This window comes from Pongo abelii, chromosome 7 (genome assembly GCF_028885655.2).
Source record: "Pongo abelii isolate AG06213 chromosome 7, NHGRI_mPonAbe1-v2.0_pri, whole genome shotgun sequence".
NCBI lineage: Eukaryota > Metazoa > Chordata > Mammalia > Primates > Hominidae > Pongo > Pongo abelii.
In genome coordinates, this window is record NC_071992.2 from 95,488,714 (window position 1) to 95,510,992 (window position 22,279).

The following is a 22,279-nucleotide window of genomic DNA, read 5'->3' on the forward strand; positions in this document are numbered from 1 at the left end:
AAAAACACTACCAAGAAACTGAAGACTCAGAGAATGGGAGAATATTTTTGCAAATCATATATCTGATAAGGGACTTGTAGAACATTTTTTTTTTTTTGAGACAGAGTCTCGCTCTGTCACCCAGGCTGGAGTGCAAGTGGTGTGATCTCGACTCACTGCAAGCTCTGCCTCCAAGGTTCATGTGATTCTCATGCCTCAGCCTCCCAAGTAGCTAGGATTACTGGCATGTGCCACCACACCCGGCTAATTTTTTGTATTTTCAGTAGAGACAGGGTTTCACCATGTTGGCCAGGCTGTTCTCAAACTCCTGACTTCAAGTGATCTTCCCACCTCGGCCTCCCAAAGTGCTAGGATTACAGGTGTGAGCCACTACACCCAGCAGAACTTTTTTTTTTTGTAATTCATATAGCAATAATAAAAAGACAACACAGTTTACAAATGGGTTGGATAATTTACAAATGCAAAAGATCTTAATAGATATTTTTCCAAAGAAGGTATCAAAATGGCCAATAAACACGTTAAAAGATGCTTGATGTCATTAGACATTAGGGAATACAAATCAAAACCACGATGAAATATAATTACACATACACCAGGAAGGCTATAATCAAAAAGATTAATAATAACAAGTGTTGGTGAGGATATGGAGGAATCAGAACCCTCACATATTGCTGGTGAGAATGTTAAGTGGTGACACCACTTTGGAAAATAATCTAGTAGTTCCTCAAAAAGTTTAACATAGGCCAGGCGTAGTGGCTCACGCCTGTAATCCCAGCACTTTGGGAGGCTGAGGTGGGCAGATCACCTGAGGTCAGGAGTTCGAGACCAGCCTGGCCAACACGGTGAAACCCTGTCTCTACTAAAAATACAAAAATCAGCCAGACATGGTGGCACATGCCTGTAATCCCAGCTACTCGGGAGGCTGAGGCAGGAGAATCGCTTGAACTCGGGAGGCAGAGGTTGCAGTGAGCTGAGATCGTGCCATTGCACTCCAGCCTGGGCGACAGAGCGAGACTTAGTCTCAAAATAAATAAATAAATAAAATAAAATAAAACTTTAACATAGAGTTACCATGTGATCCAGAAATTCCACTCCTAGAGAAATGAAAACATGTGTCCACACACAAACTTGTACATGAATATTTATAGCAGCAATATTCATAATAACCAAAGGGTGGAAACAACCCAAATTGTTCATCAACTAATACATGGATAAACAACTTTGGGTATATTCATACAATGGAATATTGTTTAGACATTGTCTTAGTTGACTTTGTGTTGCTAAACGGAATACCACAGATTGGGTAATTTACAAAGAAAATAAATTCATTTCTCACAGTTCTGAAGACTGGGAAATCCAATATCAAGGGGCTCACATCTGGCAAGGGCCTTTGTGTTGTGTCATCCCCTGGTAAAAGGCAGAAGGGCAAGAGAGCATGAGAGAGCAAGATATTGCACTTGTAGGCATAAGCCCTTTTGTAATTATCATTAATCAATTCATGAGGGTGGAGCCCTCATGACCCAAACACCTCCCATTAGGCCCCACCTCCCCACACTGTTGTATTGGAGATTAAGTTTCCAAAACATGCTTTTTGGGGAACACATTCAAACAATAGCAGCCATAAAAAGAAATGAAGCACTTATACATGCTACAGTATGAATGAGCCTTGAAAATATTCTGCTAAATGCTGAGAGGCTAGTCACAAAAGACCACATACATGATTTCATTTATGTGAAATGTCCATAACAGGAAAATCTGTAGAGGAGGAAAGTAATAATTTACCGGCCGGGTGCAGTGGCTCATGCCTGTAATCCCAGCACTTTGGGAGGCCGAGGCGGGCGGATCACGAGGTCAGGAGATCAAGACCATCCTGGCTAACATGGTGAAACCCCGCCTCTACTAAAAACACAAAAAATTAGCCGGGCATGGTGGCGGGCACCTGTAGTCCCAGCAACTCGAGAGGCTAAGGCAGGAGAATGGCGTGAACCCAGGAGGCGGAGCTTGCAGTGAGCTGAGATTGTACCACTGCACTCCAGCCTGGGTGACAGAGCAAGACTCCAGTCTCAAAAAAGAAAAAAAAAAAATTTACCTCTAATCACTGCATTAGCTTTATCTCACAAATTTTGATATGTTGTATTTTCATTTTCATTCAGCTTAAAGTATTTCCCAATTTCCCTAATGATTTCTTCTTGGGTTTTTTTTTTTTTTTTCTTTTGAGACAGAGTCTCGCTTTGTCACCCAGGCTGGAGTGCAGTGGTGCAGTCTTGGCTCACTGCAACCTCCACCTCCTAGGTTCAAGTGATTCTCATGCCTTAGCCTCCTGAGCAGCTGGGATTACAGGTGCCCACCATGACACCTGGCTAATTTTTGTATCAGTAGAGACAGGGTTTCACCATATTGGTCAGGCTGGTCTTGAACTCCTGACTTCAAGTGATCCAACCACCTCGGCCTCCCAAAGTGCTGGGATTATAGGCGTGAGCCACCGTGCCTGGCCTCTTTTTGGAATATTTTAAAAGGTGTTGCTTAACTTCCAAGTATTTGGGGGTTTTCTGGATAATTTTTTTAGTCTCTTTAAATACAATTACCTTTTGATCTGAAATCATACTATAATTTCAATTCTTTTAATTTATTGTTACTTGTTTTACGGCTGAAAATATATTCTGTCCTGGTGAATATCTTATGTATACATGAAAAGAATATGTATTATGTTATTATTGGGTGAAAAATTCTATAAATGCAAACTGAGTGACTGACAGAGGTTTTGTTTTTGTTTCTTTCTTTGTTTTTGACAGGAGTCTCGCCCTGTCACCCAGGCTGGAATGCAATGGAGTGATCTTGGCTCACTGCAACCTCCACCTCCCGGGTTCAAGCGATTCTCCTGCCTCAGCCTCCCGAGTAGCTGAGATTACAGGCACGTGCCACCATGCCCGGCTAATTTTTTGTATCTTTAGTAGAGATGGGGTTTCACCATGTTGGCCAGGCTGGTCTCGAACTCCTGACCTCATGATCCACCTGCCTCGGCCTCCCAAAGTGCTGAGATTACAGGCATGAGCCACTGCGCCCGGCCTTGACAGAGTTTTCGACATCTTCTATATGCTTTCTGATTTTTCATCCACTTTCTTTTTTGTTTGTTTATTTTTGTTTTTGTTCTTTTTTTTTTTTAATGGAGTTTCACTCTTGTCACCCAGGCTGGAGTGCAGTGGTGAGATCTCGGCTCACTGCAACCTCCACCTCCTGGGTTCAAGTGATTCTCCTGCCTCAGCCTCCCGAGGAACTGGGATTACAGGCGCATGCTGCCACACCCGGCTAATTTTTGTATTTTTAGTAGAGATGGGATTTCACCATATTGGCCAGGCTGGTCTCGAATTCCTGACCTCATGATCTATCTGCCTGGGCCTCCCAAAGTGCTGGGATTACGGGCGTGAGCCACCTCGCCCAGCCTGTTTTTGTTCTTTTTTGAGACAGGATTTCACTCTGTTGTCCAGGCTAGAGTGCAGTGGCACAATCAGGACTCACTGCAGCCTCAACCTTCCAGGCTCAGCCATTCCCCCCACCTCAGCCTCCTGGGTAGCTGGGACGATGGGCATGGGCCACCACACCTGGCTAATATTTTTGTATTTTTAGTAGAGACAGGTTTCTTCATGTTGCCCAGGCTGGTCTCAAAATCTTGGGCTCAAGCGATCCACCTGCCTCAGCCTCCCAAAGTGCTGAGATTACAGGCATGAGACCCCACTCCTGGCCCACTTTCTATTGATTACTGAAAATTGAGTATTGAAATTTGTAACTCTAAATGTGGCTTTTTCTATTTCTCCTTTAAGTTCTAACAGTTTTGCTCTATGTTTTTCAAAGTTTTGTTATTGGGTACATACACATTTAAGATTTTAAAATCTTCTTGGGGAATTGAATTTTATCGTTATGAAACCTTCCGTTTATTTCTGTAATATTTCTTGTTTGAAAGCTTATTTCAGGCCTGGCGTGGTGGCTCATGCCTGTAATCCTAGCACTTTGGGAGGCCAAGGTGGGCAGATCACCTGAGGTCAGGAATTTGAGACCAGCCTGGCCAGCATGGTGAAAGCCTCTCTCTACTGAAAATACAAAAACTAGCTGGGCGTTGTGGTATGCGTCTGTAATCCCAGCTGCTGGGGTGGCTGAGGCACAAAAATCACTTGAACCCTGGAGGTGGGGGTTGTAGTAAGCTGAAATCATACCACTGCACTCCAGTCTGGGTGACAGAATGAGACTCTCTCTCAAAAAATAAATAAATAAATTAGCGATTTAAAAAATTAAGAAAATTTTTTAAAAGAAAGCTTATTTCCGCTAGTGCCGTGACTCACGCCTGGGAGGCCAACGTGGACAGATTGCTTGAGCTCAGGAGTTCAAGACAAGCCTGGACAATATGACAAAACCCCATCTCTACAAAACAATACAAAATATTAGCTGGGCATGATGGTGCATGCCTGTAGTCCCAGCTACTCAGAAGGCTGAGGTGGGAGGATCACTTGAGCCCAGGAGATCGAGGCTGCAGTGAGCTGAGCTCATGCCACTGCACTCCAGCTTGGGTGACAAAGTAAGACCCTCTCTCTTAAAAAAAATTTTTTAAAAGAAAGCTCCTTTTGTCTAATATTAATAGAGCCACTTCTAGATTTATTTTGGTTAGTGCTAGCTTAATGTTTATTAATATATAATTTCTCCCTTTTAGTTTGTGTTTTTAGAACATTACATTTAATGTAGTTATAAAATGTTCATGCTAAATCTACCTTTTTTTTTTTTGAGATGGAGCTTTGCTCTTGTTGCCCAGGCTGGAGTGCAATGGCAGGATTTTGGCTCACCACAACCTCCACCTCCCGGGTTCAAGCGATTCTCCTCCCTCAGCTCCCATGCAGCTGGGATTGCAGGCATGTGCCACCATGTCCAGCTAATTTTGTATTTTTTTAGTAGAGACAGGATTTCTCCATGTTGGTCAGGCTGGTCTCGAACTCCCGACCTCAGGTGATCTGCCTGCCTTGGTCTCCCAAAGTGCTGGGATTACAGGTGTGAGCCACTGCACCTGGCCTAAACCTACCATTTGCTGTTTGTCTTCTACTTTTTTTTTTTTGAGATGGAGTCTCACTGTGTCATCAGGCTGGAGTTCGGTGGTCTGATCTCGACTCACAGCAACCTCCGCTTCCCAGATTCAAGCAATTCTCCTGCCTCAGCCTCCAGAGTAGCTGGGATTACAGGCATCTACCACCGCGCCTGGATAATTTTTGTATTTTCAGTAGAGATGGGTTTTCACCATGTTGGCCAAACTGGTCTCAAACTCCTGAGCTCAGGTGATCTGCCCACCTCAGCCTCCTAAAATGCTGGGATTACAGGTGTGAGCCATGGCACCCAGCTACTCTTTCTATCTATTCCTTTTTTGTCACTTCTTTTGGGTTGACAAATTTTTTTTTTTTTTTTTTCTGAGACAGAGTCTCACTCTGCCACCCTGGCTAGAGTGCAGTGGCCTGATCTCGGTTCACTGCAGCCTCCACCTCTCAGGTTCAAGTGATTCTTGTGCCTTGGCCTTCTAAGTAGCTGGGATTACAGGCATGCGCCACCATGCCCAGTTAATTTTTTGTATTTTTTGTAGAGATGGCATTTTGCCATGTTGGCCAGGGTGGTCTTGAACTCCTGGCTTCAAGTGATCTCCCTGCCTCAGCCTCCCAAAGTGCTGGGATTACAGGCGTGAGCCACCACGTCCAGCTGAAAATTTTTGTAATTCCATCTTATTTGTACTATTGACTCATTAGCTGTATCTCTAAATTTTACTTCTTAGTAGTTGCTCTAGGTTTATAATATGCACTATTAATTTGTTAACAGTCTGTCTTCAGATAATATTATACCACTTCACATGTAGTATAAGAATTGTGGTTGGGTGCAGTGGCTCACGCCTGTAATCCCAACTCTTTGGGAGGCCAAAGCGGGTGGATCACCTGAGGTCAGGAGTTCGAGACCAGCCTGGCCAATATGGGGAAACAACAACAACAAAAAAATTAGCCAGGCACGGTGGCAGGTGCCTGTAATCCCAGCTACTTGGGAGGCTGAGGCAGGAGAATCGCTTGAACCCAGGAGGCGGAGGTTGCAGTGAGCTGAGATTGTGCCATTGCACTCCAGCCTGGGTGACAAGAGTGAAACTCTACCTCAAAAAAAAGAAAAGAAAAGAATCATAATGCCAGGAGCAGTGGCTCATGACTGTAATCCCAGCACTTTAGGAGGCCCAGATGGGCAGATCACCTGAGGTCATGAGTTCGAGACCAGCCTGGCCAACATGGTGAAACCCCATCTCTACTAAAAATAAAACAAATTAGGCCAGTTACAGTAGCTCACGCCTGTAATCCCAGCACTTTAGGAGGCCAAGGTGGGTGAATCACCTGAGGTCAGGAGTTCAAGACAAGCCTGACCAACATGGATAAACCCCATCTTTACTAAAAATACAAAATTAGCTGGGCATGGTGGTGCATGCCTGTAATCATAGCTACTCGGGAGGCTGAGGCAAGAGAATCGCTTGAATCCAGGAGGCGGAAGTTGCGTTGAGCCAAGATTGTGCCATTGCACTTCAGCCTGGGCAACAAGAGCAAAACCCCATCCAAAAATAAAAAAATTAGCCAGGCATGGTGGTGCACACCTGTAATCCCAGCTACTTGGGAGGCTGAGGGAGGAGAATACGTTGAACCCTGGAGGCGGAGGTTGCAGTGAGCCAAGATCACGCCACTGCACTCCAGCCTGAGCAACAGAGTCAAACTCCAACTTAAAAAAAAAAAACAAAAAAACAATTGTACATGAGTATCCTCCCACATCCTTGTTCCTATCATTTTTTACCGTGATTGTTATACATTTCATTTCTCCATACGTTATGACCTTCACAATACCTTGTCACTAATTTATATTTTAAAATTATCTTTTAAAGAATACTAAAAATGAGAAAAAAACATTTATATTCAGCAAAATATTTTCTTTTTCCAATATTTATTCCTTTGTGTCAATTCTCATTTCACCTTGGTATCATTTTCCTTTTCACCTGAAAACTTCTTTATAACATTTTTTATAGAGTTACTCTAATATTAATATCAATAAAGTATATCAGATTATTTTGAATCTAAAAATATTTTTATCCCACCTTCTTTTTTTTTTTTAAAGAGATGAGGTCTCATTATGTTGCCCAGGCTGGCCTCAAGTGATTGTCCTGCCTTGGCTTCCAAAGTGCTGTGATTACAGGTGTAAGCCACTGAACTTAGCTCCAGCTTCATCAAGAAGTCTTCTGTCGGGCTGGACATGGTGGCTCATGCCTGTAATCCCAGCACTTTGGGAGGTCGAGGTGGTGGATCACCTGAGGTCGGAGTTCAAGGCCAGCCTGGCTATCATGGTGAAACCCCATCTCTACTAAAAATACAAAAATTAGCTGGGCATGGTGGCTCATGCCTGTAATCCCAGTTATTCAGAAGGCTGAGGCAGGAGAATCACTTGAACCCGGAAGACGGAGGTTGCAGTGAGCCAACATAGCACCACTACACTCCAGCCTGGGCGACAGAGCGAGACTGTCTCAAAAAAAAAAGAGAGAAGTTTTCTGTCATTCATTCTTATCTTTGTTCTTCTATACATAATCTTGCTCCACCCTTCCCTCAATTCTGGTTGCTTTAGGATTTTGTCTTTATCACTGGTTTTCAGAAACCTGATGAACATGCACATTGGTGCCATTTTCTTTATATTTCTTCTGCTTGGAGTTTGTTGAGGTTTTTTAACAGCAGAATGCGCTAACCAATTGCGCCACAGAGACAACTGTTGAGGTTTTTTAATCTATTGGTTTATGGTTTCATTAGATTTAGGAAATTTCAGGAATTGTTTTTCAAATAATGTTTTTTCCCTTTTCTCCTTATTTTTCTGGAACTCCAACTCCATGTATGTTAGGCAGTTTGATATTGTCTCATAGATCCCTGATAAACAAATAAATAAGTTTGATTTTTGGGGTGTTTTTTTTCCCAGTCTCTTTTTTTGCCATGTTTCTTTCTCTTTTTTTCTTTTTTTGAGAAGGAGTCTTGCTCTGTCACCTAGGCTGGAGTGCAGTGGTGCAATCTCAGCTCACTGTAACCTCCACTTCTCGGGTTCAAGTGATTCTCCTGCCTCACCTTCCTTAGTAGCTAGGATTACAGGTGCCCACCACCACGCCCAGCTAACTTTTGTATTTTTAGTAGAGATAGGGTTTCACCATGTTGGCCAGTCTGGTCTTGAACTCCTGGCCTCAAGTGATCCACCACCTCGGCCTCCCAAAGCGCTGAGATTACAGGCGTGAGAGCACTGCACCTGGCTGCCATGTCTCATTTTGGATGGTTTCAGTTGTTATGCATTCAGTTCATGCAAAATTCTTTTTCTCTGCAGTGTCTACTCATTTCATCCAGTATATTGTTGCTATTACATAGTGTATTTTCATGTCTACAAATTCTATTTTAAAATATCTTCAATTTCTGTCATCATTTTGTTAACGTTTTTCTTTACGTTCTTGAACATGTAAATAATAGCTGTTTTAAAGGTAATTCCATCTTAATTACCATTTCTGGGTCTCTTTCCATTGATTTATCTACTGGTTATGTGTTATATATTCTGCTTTCCATGAATAATAATGTTTTATTGGTTCCTAGATATTCTCAATTTGCATTGTTATATGCTGGGTTTTGTTATACTCCTTTATAAAAATGAACTTTGTTTTAGCATTCAATTAAATTGCTTGTGAATTAATTGGCATGAGTGGGACTTCTGGGATATTAGATATTGTCTTCTCCTTTTTTAAATCTGGGTGCTGGTTATGTGGGTATGCTTATTTTGTAAAATTTATCAAACTTATTTATGATTTGTGTATTTTTCTGTTTATATGGTACATTAACATATATTCAATTTTAATACCTTTATTTTAGAAATGTAAAGGGGGCTGGGCACAGTGGCTCACACCTCTAATCTCAGCACTTTGGGAGGCCAAATTGGGAGGATTGCTTAAGGCCAGGAGTTCAAAACCAGCCTGAGGCCGGGCACAGTGGCTTACGCCTGTAATCCCAGCGCTTTGGGAGGCTGAGGCAGGTGAATCACTTGAGGTCAGGAGTTCGACACCAGCCTAGCCAATGCGGTGAAACCCTGTCTCTACTAAAAATACAAAACTCAGCCAGGTGTGGTGGAGGGGGCCTGTAGTCCCAGCTACTTGGTAGGCTGAGGTAGAAGAATTGCTTGAACCTGGGAAGCAGAGGTTGCAGTGAGTAAGATTATGCCACTGCACTCCAGCCTGGATGACAGAGTAAACTCTGTCTCAGCAACAACAACAACAACAACAAACAGCCTGGGCAATATAGCGAGACCCCATCTCTACCAAAAAAAAAAAAAAAGTAATTGGGATAGAGCATTCCTCCCTTTTTTTTCTCCACTTTGATTCTCCCCGGAAGATGATGGGAGGCTCAAAGCATATCAATGCACTCGAAGGAGTGATTCTGGGTAAGTGAGTATGCAGATTCTCCCCTAGGTAAATCATCCCGTGATCTAGACTTGGAGTAGACCAGATTATGGCATAATATTCAAGCTATTATCTTCAATTCAGTTTTGCAAATCACAGGATGGATGATTTGTCCCTGTCTGACAGGCTTTGATGTCTTCTCCTTTATTGATTTGAAACTTAGGAGGTAGAAAGAAGAGTATTTTCTTTTCTTTTCTTTTGAGACAGAGTTTCGCTCTTGTTGCCCAGACTGGAGTGCAATGGCACGATCTTGGCTCACCGCAACCTCTGCCTCCCGGGTTCAAGCGATTCTCCTGCCTCAGCCTCCCGAGTAGCTGGGATTACAGGCAAGTGCCACCACGCCCGGCTAATTTTGTATTTTTAGTAGAGACGGGGTTTCTCTGTGTTGGTCAGGCTGGTTTTGAACTCCCGACCTCAGGTGATCCACCCACCTCGGCCTCCCAAAGTGCTGGGATTACAGGTGTGAGCCACCGCCCCTGGCGAAAGAAGAGTATTTTCAACAAGACCTCAAATGAAAACAGACATTCTAGTAATAAATGGGACCTGACATCTTTGACCCCTCCATGTGACTAAAATTTAAGTTTCATTTTAAAACATGAAAATAGTGATATGTCTGTTTCTGAACCACTGGATTGAAAATTTACACATGGATGAGTTCCATAATTTCACATGCTTAATTGCTCATTAAGGTTACCTTAGCAACTGCTACATCAAATGATAGCTTTTGACTGGGCATGGTGACTCACACCTCCCAAAGTAGTCCCAGCACTTTGGGAGGCCGAGGCAGGTGGATCACTTGAGGTCAGGAGTTCGAGACCAGCCTGGCCAACATGGGGAAACCCCGTCTCTACTAAGAATACAAAAATTAGCCAGGCATGGTGGTGCGTACCTGTAATCCCGGCTACTTGGGAGGATGAGGCAGGAAAATCTCTTGAACCCGGGAAGTGGAGGTTGCAGTGAGCCGAGATCATGCCACTGCACTCCAGCCCAGGCAACAGAGCAAGACTCCGTCGCCGGAAAAAAAATAAAAGTAGCTTTTACAACTCTGACCTATAGAGAGCTTTCTTAAAGCAACTCAAAGGCCAGGTGCAGTGGCTTACGCCTGTAATCCCAACATTTTGGGAGGCCTAGGCTGGTGGATCACCTGAGATCAGGAGTTTAAGACCAGCCTGACCAATATGGTGAAACCCCGTCTCTACTAAAAGTAGAAAAATTAGCTGGGTGTGGTGGTACACGCCCGTAGTCCCAGCTACTCAGGAGGCTGAGACAGGGGAATTGCTTGAACCCAGGAGGCGGAGGTTGCAGTGACCCAAGATCGCGCCACTGCACTTCAGCAGCCTGGGTGACAGAGCAAGACTCTGTCTGGAAAAAAAAAAAAATCAAATCAATAGCATTAAGTAAAAAGTGATACCTTTATGAGCTACTAAAATGTGTATATGGCCAGGCATGGTGGCGCAGGCCCATAATCCCAGCACTTTGGGAGGCTGAGACAGGCAGATCACTTGAGCCCAGGAGTTCAAGACTAGCCTGGGCCACATGGAAAGACCCTATCTCTACAAAAAATTTTAAAAATAGTAAAATACAATCTGTATATATCAAATAAAAATTCCCAGCCAAGTATGAAATTCTCTAAAGCTTTATACATGAAATGTATAACATGTAATTATCCTTTATTATAGCTAGAGTGGGTTTCTGTTATGAACTATGGTACAATGTCCAAATTTTTGATCTGATCATTTCTGAACAACAGAAGGAAGACACCAGTGACAGCAACAACATATATAATTTAAACTTTTATATGTATGGTCTGAATAAGAAAATTCCATTTCAATAAACAAAAAAGGTGTTTTTTTCAATTACACTGCTAAGTTTTTGAGATATCAAATTGAGTAAAACATGGCCTAACATCTTAAGAAGTTTACAGTCAGGTAAGAACAATTCATTTTTTCATTCAGCAATATCATAGCGCATCTGTATCGTGCCAGGGAATTTTCTAAGAGCTGGGGGTGGAGAGGGGTGCACAGTGAGCAAAATCAACAAAAATTCCCATCCTTATGGGAATTTACATTCTCATGGAAAAAATAAACAATAACCAAATAAATATATGTATTGGATGGTAAAAAATGCAATTGAGCAAAAGTAGAAGGAGGATAAAGTGTGTGTGTGTTTATGTGTGTGTGTTGTGTTGGGGAGGACACGGTTGTCATTTCTTTTCTTGGATAGTGGAAAACCTCAATATATTTAGATTTAGTGAGCTGCAATCCACTTATATGATCCCAGTTTTGTTGGCACCACCTAAAGCATCATGGCAGGTCTAGTCTAAAGTATGCCTTCTCTCCCAAGCAAGTTGACCTTGGCCATGTCACGGTCCTAGAGCTTCTTCACATCTTGCCGGATCTGTCCTGACAACCGCAGTAAGCACCAGGTGCTGGTGCCTTCCATCTTCTTTATGACCCACTGGGAAATCAGGGGCAAACTGATAGTGGCACAATGGTTGTTCTTCTTTCTGGAGAACGCTTCTGAAGGTACATGGCCTGCCTTCGAAGTCAGTGTTCTGGGTCACTCAAAGGTGGGAAATGTGTGGATCTTTTCTTCTTTTAACCATCGACTTCTTTCTGCACGGCCTCTTGGCTTTTAAAACCTTCTTTGTGGCCAGGTGTGGTGGCTCACACCTGTAATCCCAGCACTTTGGGAAGCTGAGGCAGGTGGATTACTTGAGCCCAGGAGTTCGAGACCAGCCTGGGCAACATGGCAAAACCCCATCCCTACAAAAAAATACAGAAATTAGCCAGGCGTGTGGTGTGTGCCTGTAGTCCCAGCTACTTGGGGGAGCTGAGATGGGAGAATCGATTAAGCCCAGGAGGTCAAGGCTGCAGTGAGCCATGATTACACCACTGCACTCCAGCCTGGGCAACAGAAGGAGACCCTGTCTCAAACAAAAGCAAAAACAGAAACCACCTTTTTTGCTTCAGTTTTGGGAAGCACTTATCTCCTTTCTGAATCTTCTTAGAAACAGTTACATTTTCAAGTAAGTAGTCAAGGAAGGCTTCCAGATAATGTATTATTTAAACACAGACTTGAAGGAAGTGGGAGAGCTGGGCATACAGGTATGTGGGGCAAATGCAGAGGCCCAGGGGTAGGAGTCTGCCTGGTGTGTTTAAGGCAGACATAAAAACACAATTGTGATAAAAGGTACTTGTGGTAAGGAAAGTACTCCCAAGGAAAAAATGCTTAGATTTTACTTTGTATAACTTACCCATAAACAGTACTTTCACTTTAAGGATTTCAGCTGCATTTAAATGCAAACCAGGGAGCTGGCTGCAGTGGCCCAAACCTGTAATCCCAACACTTTGGGAGGCCAAGGCAGGAGGAAAGCTTGAGGCCAGGAGTTCCAGACCAGGCTGGGCAACATAGAGAGACTCTGTCCTTACAAAAAACTTTAAAAATAGCTGGAGAGGGCCAGGCGCGGTGGCTCACGCCTGTAATCCCAGCACTTTGGGAGGCCAAGGCGGGCAGATCACGAGGTCAGGAGATCGAGACCATCCTAGCCAACACAGTGAAACCCCATCTCTAATAAAAACACACAAAAAAGATTAGCTGGGTGAGGTGGCACGTGCCTGTAGTCCCAGCTACTCAGGAGGCCACGGCAGGAGAACAGCTTGAGCCCGGGAGGCGGAGGTTGCTGTGAGCCAAGATCTCACCCCTGCACTACAGCCTGGTGACAGAGCGAGACTCCATCTCAAAAAATAAATACATAAAAATAAAAGAAGTGAGGTGATAGGAATAATATTGGGTTGGTGCAAAAGTGATTACAGTTTTTGCCTTAAAAGCAGTGACATTAGGCTGGGTGCGGTGGCTCACGCCTGTAATCTCAGCACTTTGGGAGGCCGAGACAGGCGGATCCCCTGAGGTCAGGAGTTTGAGACCAGCCTGACCAACATGGAGAAACCCCATCTCTACTAAAAATACGAAATTAGCCGGGCATGGTGGCACATGCCTGTAATCCCAGCTACTCGGGAGGCTGAGGCAGGAGAATCACTTGAACCTGGGAGGCGGAGGTTGTGGTGAGCCAAGATCACGCCATTTGCACTCCAGCCTGGACAAGAGCGAAACTCCATCAAAAAAAAAAAAAAAAAAAAAGCAGTAAAAGCAATGACATCAACTTAATAGCAGGGCATGGAAGCTATTTTGCCTGAGTAAAGATTCCCAGCTTTGCACTGGGCAAGTTACTGAACTTCTCTTTGCCTCAGTTTCCCACTTAAACATTGAGATAATAATAGTGCCTCTGTTATGGGGATTAAATAAGATAATACATAGGAGAGAGGAGTGGTTCTGAAATTTTAACGTGTACACAGATCTCTTTTAAATGCAGATTCTGGGATGTCCCCAAGAGTCTGCGTTTCTAACAAGCTCCTGGGGCTGCTGACTCCGCTGCTCCACAGACCACACTTCTGTATCAAGGTTGTAAGGCACGTAGAACAGTGCCTGGCACACAGTGTGCGCTGAATAAATTTAACTATGATTATATTTTCACATAGTTGAGTTGGCAGGGAAACTAGATTAAAAAGCCAAAAAGTTTCTCTCCTTCTCTATCAGATGTTTCCTGACGATACTGTATCCTTGAATAGAATTCTACTGCATTCTGAGTTCAAGTGATGAATGTGCATATGGATAACACGTTTTCATTTTTAAAAGCTCTCAATAGCAGCTTGAAGCACTATTCTTGAATTTATGGTTTTAAGCCGTATCAAAGTACCTAATAACATGTGTATTGCAGGCATTTATTTAATACTTGGATCAAAGAATGTCCAGACTATCTAAATAAATCATCCCTCTGGGAATGAACAGTGCTGCTGGAGTTCGGTTTTATTTAATGTGGTGGCATGTATGCCAAACTACGACTTCAAGAATGTGGCAATTGTGTTCTAAAATCCAAAGTATGTTACACTAATCTAATTGCTAGAATGTCATGCAAGGCTGACTTTAACCTAACTACTTCCTTCTTCCTGTGTGGCTCAACCCAGACTTTATATGCTAACAGTGCCCTCTACTGTTCAGCAACCAGTCGGTGCTACTAAATTCAATTCATAAAGCTGCAAAATCAGAATTCAGACAACTGGGTTCACTTACCACACAAACGTAGCTTGCATCTGCCTTTATAGGAGAGAGGGCTGCTGTCAAGGAGCGGTCCATACTGGGAGGGGCTGAGACTGATTTCTGGGCCACCAATGTGAAGCTGACCAGGAACCCCAGAGAGGAGAGAAAAGTTCATTGCTGTTTTCCTCTGAAGCACTAACTTATCCTACAACCTCCCTTTCTCCACACTGACCTGGTCTTCACCCTTTGTCCTCCCCCTCCTTAAGGTTAGTTGCATCGTCAGCCTTTTCTACCTGACCCTCATTCCACCTGCCAAACCGTAATTCTCCTTTGGAGAAATCTGGAAACACAAAAGTCCTCAGGATACAGCCTCTTGCCACTAAGCATGGGCAGCTGTTCTGTGACTGTGATTAGATCCTCTAGTTTGTAGCACCTCAACTTTTGTTTTCAAAGCTTTTGAGTATATTCACAGAGGCGCGCAACCATCTCCGTAATCTAATTTTGAGCATTTTCATCACCCCAAAAAGAAATTCTGAGCCGGGCACAGTGGCTCATGCCAGTCATCCAAGCACTTTGGGAGGCCGAAGTGGGAGGATTGCTTGAACTCAGGAGTTCGAGACCAGCCTGGGCAACAAAGTATAGTAAGACCCTGTTTCTACAAAAAATAAAAAATCAATTAGCTGGGTGTGGTGGTGTGCACATGTAGTCCCAACTACTGGGGAAGCTGAGGTGGAAGAATTACTTGAGCCCAAGAGGTCAAGGCTACAGTGAGCCCTGGCAGCACCACTGTATTCCAGCCTGGGCGACAGAATGAGACTGTCTCAAAAAAAAAAAAAAAAGAAAGAAAGAAAGAAATTTTGTACCGATTAGTATCCACTTTCCATTCTCCTACCCATTGCCCAGCCCTAAACAACCATTAATCTACTTGCTGTTTATAAATGTGACTATTCTAGACATTTTATATAAATTGAGTCATATAATATGTGGCCTTTTGTGAATGGCTTGTTTCACTAACAATGATTTAAAGTTGCAGCGTATATGAGTATTTCATTCCTTTTCATTGCTGAATAATATTCCATTGTATGAATATGCCATATTTTACTTATCCATTTGCCAGTCAGTGGACATTTGGGTTGTTTCAACTTTTTGGCTGTTATAAGTAATGCTGCTATAAGTGTTAATATGCAAGTTTTTGTGTAGACTTACGTTTTCACTTCTCTTCAGTAGATATCTAGGGATGGAATTACTGGTTCATTTGGTAAGAAAACTTCGTATCCCACCCCCAACTAAGAATAAAGATTAACAGGCCCGTCGCAGTGGCTCACGCCTGTAATCCCAGCACTTTGGGAAGACAAGGCAAGTGAATCATCTGAGGTCAGGAGTTCGAGACCAGCCTGGCTAACATGGTGAAACCCTCTCTCTACTAAAAATACAAAAATTAGCCATGTGTGGTGGTGCACTCCTGTAATCCCAGCTATTTGGGAGGCTGAGGCACAAGAATCACTTGAACCTGGGAGGCGGAGGTTGCAGTGAGCCAAGATTGCACCACTGAGCTCCAGCCTGGGCGACAGAGCAAGACTCTGTCTCAAGGAAAAAAAAAAAAAGAAAGATTAACAGAGAAGAAAATTATGTTATCTTGATGACTGCCAAATACAGTCTTACTAGGATTATGATGAAGAGGTATTTAACAAATGATTCAGCCTTGATTCTTCAAGACCAAGAGCCCAGGTCTGATCTCTTTTTTTCTTGACAATTCTAAACATGGCCACCAGCATAAGTGTTTCACAATCCTTCGAAGCATATTTTTCTAGCCCACTACCTAGAGTCACTCCTAGTTGGAATTTTATTATTTCTAAGCCTTCCTAGAAGCAGGCAGAGTAGTAATCATTATTTGTTTTTTGTTGTGGTTGTTGTTACTGTTGTTGTTGTTGTTTGAGACAGGGTCTTACTCTGTTGCCCAGGCTGGAGTGCAGTGGTGTAATCTCGGCTCACTGCAACCTCCGTCTCCTGGGCTCAAGTGATCCTCCCACCTCTGCATCAGTCCTGTAGCTGGGACTACAGGTGCAAGCCACCACACTTGGCTATTTTTTGTATTTTTGGTAGAGGCGAGGTCTCCCTATGTTGCCCAGGCTGGTCTTGAACTCCTGGGCTCAAGCGATCTGCTTGCTTTGGCCTCCCAAAGTGCTGGGATTACAGACGTGAGCCACAGCACCTGGCCCAGTCATCCCTATTATATGATTTGTGAGGTTTTGTTTTTTCAAAGCCATAATATCTGATTAGTTAAATAATCAAGTACAAATACCTCTTGAGCATTGACTCTCCACACAGCAAAGTGGCAACAACAGAAGAGGTAAGACAGAGCTCCTGTCCTGGAAGAGTTTATAAGCCTGTTGGGAAGAAAAATAAAATTGCAACTCAAAATATCACAGAAGTGTACAAACATTTTCAGCAAGTCATTGTCTACACAGCAGTGATAGCCAACGTTTCCAAGTCAAAGCAAACATAGACTATGAACATATTTCTATGGACACTGGGATGAACAAAGGGGCCTGCTGAGGAGAGGCCCCTGGCCTGCGATGGCCAGGCACCCCCACCTCCCTGATCTCACTACCACCTCTCACTGATAACCTATTGGGGCACATCCCAGTGGCAGCACACTTGTGGAAATTTTTTTTTTTTTTTTGATATGGAGTTTTGCTCTTGTTACCCAGGCTGGAGTTCAATGGTGCTATCTTAGCTCACTGTAACCTCTGCCTCCCGGGTTCAAGCAATTGTCATGCCTCCTGAGTAGCTGGAATTACAGGCACCCGCCACCACGCCCGGTTAATTTTTGTATTTTTAGTAGAGATGGGGTTTCACCATGTTGACCAGGCTGGTCTTGAGCTCCTGACCTCAGGTGATCCACCCACCTTGGCCTCCCAAAGTGCGAGTATTACAGGTGTGAGCCACCGTGCCTGGCCAACTTGTGGAAACCTCTAGTTCACAGGGTAACTTCCAAACATTTTTGCATGGCATTCAAGGCTCTCACAAACTGGCCTTAATCTACCTTTCCAACCATTTCTCCCATGAGCCCTCCATACCTGACAACCTGTCAGCTCACTGTCTTCAGAACATTCTGGGTACCCTCCCTGAAATGTGTACCCTCCCCAAAACGAGCCCTCAGTCAATATCTATTCACTGGTTGATTCTCATCCCTACATTTTCTCTCACATAACTCACATCAACTATTCAAATCCCTTCAAGTCCTCATCAAGTCCCCTGTCCTGGAGAGGCCTTCTCTGTCCCCTCCAGCCCACAGGAGTTGTTTCTTTCTCTGCACGCTCATGCTCTGTCTTTTAGTATTGACTCAACATCTTTGACTTGTGACAATACATAGCCTCATAGTTACTAAACTTCCAGAGGTATAACTGTGGCCTGCCCAGCCAGAGCCTAGACCAGCTCCTTTTGAGCATATATCATGTCTCCAGCTGGGTGTCCATAGCACCTTCAGGAAGCCTGGGTAAAAGGATCAGGGAAGGGGGCTGGCCTAGACAGGTGCTTAGTGCAATGCTACCACATTGCCATACAATCTGCTTTTCATCTATTACCCATTTCTTCAGTTTTTGGGTATTTACGTGCTTTCTCAGAACCTTTAAACAAAACCAAAACACCGTCTTGACAGAATAACATAAATTGAAACTATCCTGGATTGAACCAGGGTGTAAAGGTGACTATATTAACCCACAGAAGGCTGGGGCAGAGTACAAATTAACAGGCCCCTCTGTCTGCTCTGCAGTAGCAGAAGGAGAAGGAGAGAGAGGGTGAGAGGGAGGAGGAAGAGGGAGAAAAGGGAAAAGAGGGAGAGTAGGGGGAGGAAGAAGAGGAGAGACAGAGTTTCACCATGTTGCCCAGGCTGGTCCCAAACTCCTGGGCTCAAGCAGTCTGCCTGCCTTGGCCTCCTGAAGTGCTGGGATTACAGGTTTGAGCCATGATGCCTAGCCTAGCAATTTGCTTTTCTACTTACTGATTCCAAAATCTGCCCAGAATGCACCTGCGATCCTGGCACCTGGAACCACAGGCTGGCCACCCCAATCCTAATGGCACCTGTGATCTACAGCTTCTCTTTTCTAGAAACACGGCCAAAAGGTGTTAGATCAAGAAGGAAATTATGGACTTTTGAAAACAGAGAAAAAGAGGCTGGGCACAGTAGCTCATGCTTGTACATCACAATATTTTGGGAAGCCAAGACAGCGTGATCACTTGAGTCTAGGAGTTTGAGACCAGACTAGGCAATAAAGTGAGGCCCCTGTCTCTAAAAAAAATTTAAAAATTAGCTGGGTGTGGTGGCATGTGGCTACAGTCCTAGCTACCTGGGAGACTGAGGTAGCAGGAGGATCACTTGAGCCTAGAAGGTCGAGGCTGCAGGGAGCCATAATTGCGCCACTGCACTCCAGCCTGGGCAACAGAGCCAGACTCTGTCTCAATAAATAAATAAATAAATAAATAAATAGCTGGGTGTGGTGGCTCATGCCTGTAATCCCAGCACTTAGGGAGGCAGAGGCAGGCAGATTACCTGAGGTCAGGAGCTCGAGACCAGCCTGGGCAACATGGTGAAACCCTGTCTCTACTAAAAATACAAAAATTATCTGGGCATGGTGGCGGGCATCAGTAATCCCAGCTTCTCAGGAGGCCGAGGTAGGAGAATCGCTTGAACACAGGAGGCAGAGGCTGCAGTGAGCTGAGATGGTGCCACTGCACTCCAGCCTGGATGACAGAGTGAGACTCTGTCTCAAAATAAATAAATAAAACACAGAGAATCAAGAAGGGAAATGATGTTCATTTGTGGATGTTCCAGTGCTTACTGTGGGCCATGCATTGTGGCAAAATCGTGACCAATGTGAAGAGGAGCCCTCAGCCAGCTCACAGTGCAGGGGAGTGGGGAGGTGAAAACAACAAGGAGACATTTCAGCTGGGGAAGAATAGCACCAAGAGAGCGACGCCTCACCTTTGTACTTTAAATTTGTTACACTTCATTGGATGGGGGAAATGAGCCTGGCAGAAGTTGGAGATGAGACTAGTACAGTGGCCTCTGCACCCAGGGCTTGGAGTTAGAAGAGGGATGGGTGTTCTGGATCTACAGCAGTTGATGGAACTTGTGCCCTCCCCTGCCCATTCCCCAGCTGCGTTGGAAATGCCACCACACTGGGATCCCTGGCTAACACAGCTGAGTGAGACACTGAGGGAAGTAGCAGCCCACCCTCCCATCTCGAGGAAATGTTGCTTTATGGTGCACGAGTGGTGGTGCACGATGGAGCAGGAAGCTTAGTCTGAGCATCATTCCATTGTGCCAAATTTCAGTAGCCGCATCAGAGCTCTGGTTTCAGTAACCATGGTGTCAGCTGCAGGACTCTGGAGGCATCCAGCACGAGGGGTGTAGACTCTTCCAGCCTCAGTTCCGGCTTCTGTAAGTGAGGTAAGTGTACCCAGGGCTACCCCTTCGGATATAAATGTGCATTCCTGGCACTCAGGTTCATAGCAGGGGAGTGGCGTCTGTCAAGGGTGAAGAAGCCCATCAAGGAAGATGGGACACCATGTGGAATGACATCATTTATACCCCAAGCAAAGGAAGCAGGATATGTGGATAACATATATATATAAATATAAAATATTACATTACAATATAACATAATCAGTGTAATAACAAATATGTATAGGACACTGTGGGTGGACCTAATCAAGGCCCTGTGTACAACTAACCAAGTTGACACTGCACATCTCCAAGCCACAGAATTGTGCAGTGTCTAAGGTGGCCCTGTACCTAACCAGTTATATGTTATTAGCCCCATGTTAAGAGGCAGTGGCATATTGTAGTGGACACTATGCACATTTAAAAGTATCTGCTGTGTGATCTTGGGCAAATTCTAGTTGACATTCTGTAAAATGGGAATATTACCTATTTTAATGTATTGTTGCACTGTGATAATACATGTAATGGCTTACCCAGCACTATTTCAGATACATAGTAAATGATTTTTAGAATGTTAGCAAATGTATTTAATCACAGGGAAACAAACCCAGAAAGAAGAATGATTTGACCACATCAAAACCAATGACAAAAGTGAAGCCTGAGCCTGAATCTTCTGATTTTCTATCCACCAGTGGGTTTTCTCTCAAGGAAGCAATTCCCAAGACAAGAATTGTTTGAGAAAACTGTTCACTGGATTTGCCTATACATGCAGTAGTAAACGTCAGTGAGCACCTGACCCTATTTTCAGGAGCACTGGAAAGGCACATTTGCTCCACACAGGTAAGAAGTGGTTTTCCTCCTCTGTAGCCCTCCTTTCCCCGGCCTTCCACTGGAGATCGGAAAGTCTTAGGAAAATGAGAGAGTATGGGTCACTATTTTATATTTTCAAGTTTTCAGATTTTTAATCTGCAAATTTGGGTGATCCCAGCTCCGGAAAGAGTATCACCCTTTATTTTTATTTTTATTTTTATTTTTATTTTTGAGACAGAGCCTCACTCTGTCGCCCAGGCTGGAGTGCAATGGCACGATCTCGGCTCACTGCAACCTCCACCTCCCAGGTTCGAGTGATTCTCCTGCCCCAGCCTCCTGAGTAGCAGGGACTACAGGCGGCGCCACCGCGCCTGGCTAATTTTTGTATTTTTAGTAGAGACGGGGTTTCGCCATGTTGGCCAGGCTGGTCTCCTGACCTCAAGCGATCTGCCAACCTCGGCCTCCCAAAGTTCTGATATTACAGCATGAGCCACCGCGCCTTTTTGACCACCACTTGACTTTTTTGACCAGCAAGCTTCCATCTGGAGCCTAGGCTCTCTTCTTCAGGTGCCCACAGCCCCGGGGGTGCACAGGCTGCTGAGCAGCTGCGGTCCCGCGGGGCTGGGAGCCCACCAGGGCTGCGTGTCCTGTGTGGCGCACAGTCCCAGTCATCCTAGGAGGCAGCCCTGAGTTCACACCTTTTCGTTCCTCTTTGTCAGAGCTCGGTTAGTGAGTGGGACACTAAAATAGCACTGCAAACCTAATGAGAAAATGAAAACTGAATTTACCAGAACTGCTTTCAGAGAAAGAGCTGGAAGCGTTGGAGGAAATTCTTTGATAAGCTGCTTTGAGATGTGGTGGTGGGGGTGATATTCTCATGGGGCAAACCTAATCTGTAACAGCAAAGGATCACCACGCTGCCTTCCAAAAATGTCCCTGGATTGCAAGGCTGTGTTTTCCCAAGAGAATGGAAATTTACCTTCAAAGGAGAGTTAGGTCACTGTCCCCAGGGAGGCTTCTTCGCGGTCTTTCAACATTCGGCAGGAAACCTATCAGTGTCCGGGTGGCTACCTATTAACCTGCCCTGATTATTAACTGTGCCCAGGTAGACAGCATCAGGGTTGTGGTTCTATCAGGCCTTCTCTTTCCAGTCCTCGGCTTCTGTCAAAGTTGAACGCCATCCACCTCCCTTTTGGTTCCAGCCACAGAGGCGTGCCTTCCACAGAGGCGTGCTCCGCAGCGCCGCCCTCCAGCACTCCGCACATCGGCCCAGGGTGCTGCACGGCTCCCAGGCGCCGCCCTGCGGCCCCGCGCATCCGCCTCTCCCTTCAGCCAGCCCCTGTGCTTCCCAGGACTCTGTTCTGGGCTCTGTCCTCCGCCCAGGATTCAGAGTCAGACAATACAGAGTCTCTAGC

The 22,279-nt window shown here is 44.6% G+C and overlaps 1 long non-coding RNA gene across 2 annotated transcripts; it reads right to left on the reverse strand.

Moving 5' to 3' along the window:
* Positions 1 to 1,334: 1,334 nt before the first annotated feature.
* On the reverse strand, positions 1,335 to 22,066 carry LOC129060798 (uncharacterized). 2 transcript variants are annotated; one of them, XR_008527696.2, is made up of 4 exons: positions 21,844 to 22,066; positions 16,911 to 16,995; positions 14,642 to 14,747; positions 1,335 to 1,407 (listed from the first exon to the last, which is right to left on the reverse strand). It is a non-coding gene; the product is annotated as an uncharacterized LOC129060798 (long non-coding RNA). The 2 variants fall into 2 exon arrangements; XR_010141215.1 differs by lacking the exon at positions 1,335 to 1,407 and adding an exon at positions 12,159 to 12,276 and having other exon boundaries at positions 21,844 to 22,060.
* Positions 22,067 to 22,279: the final 213 nt, after the last annotated feature.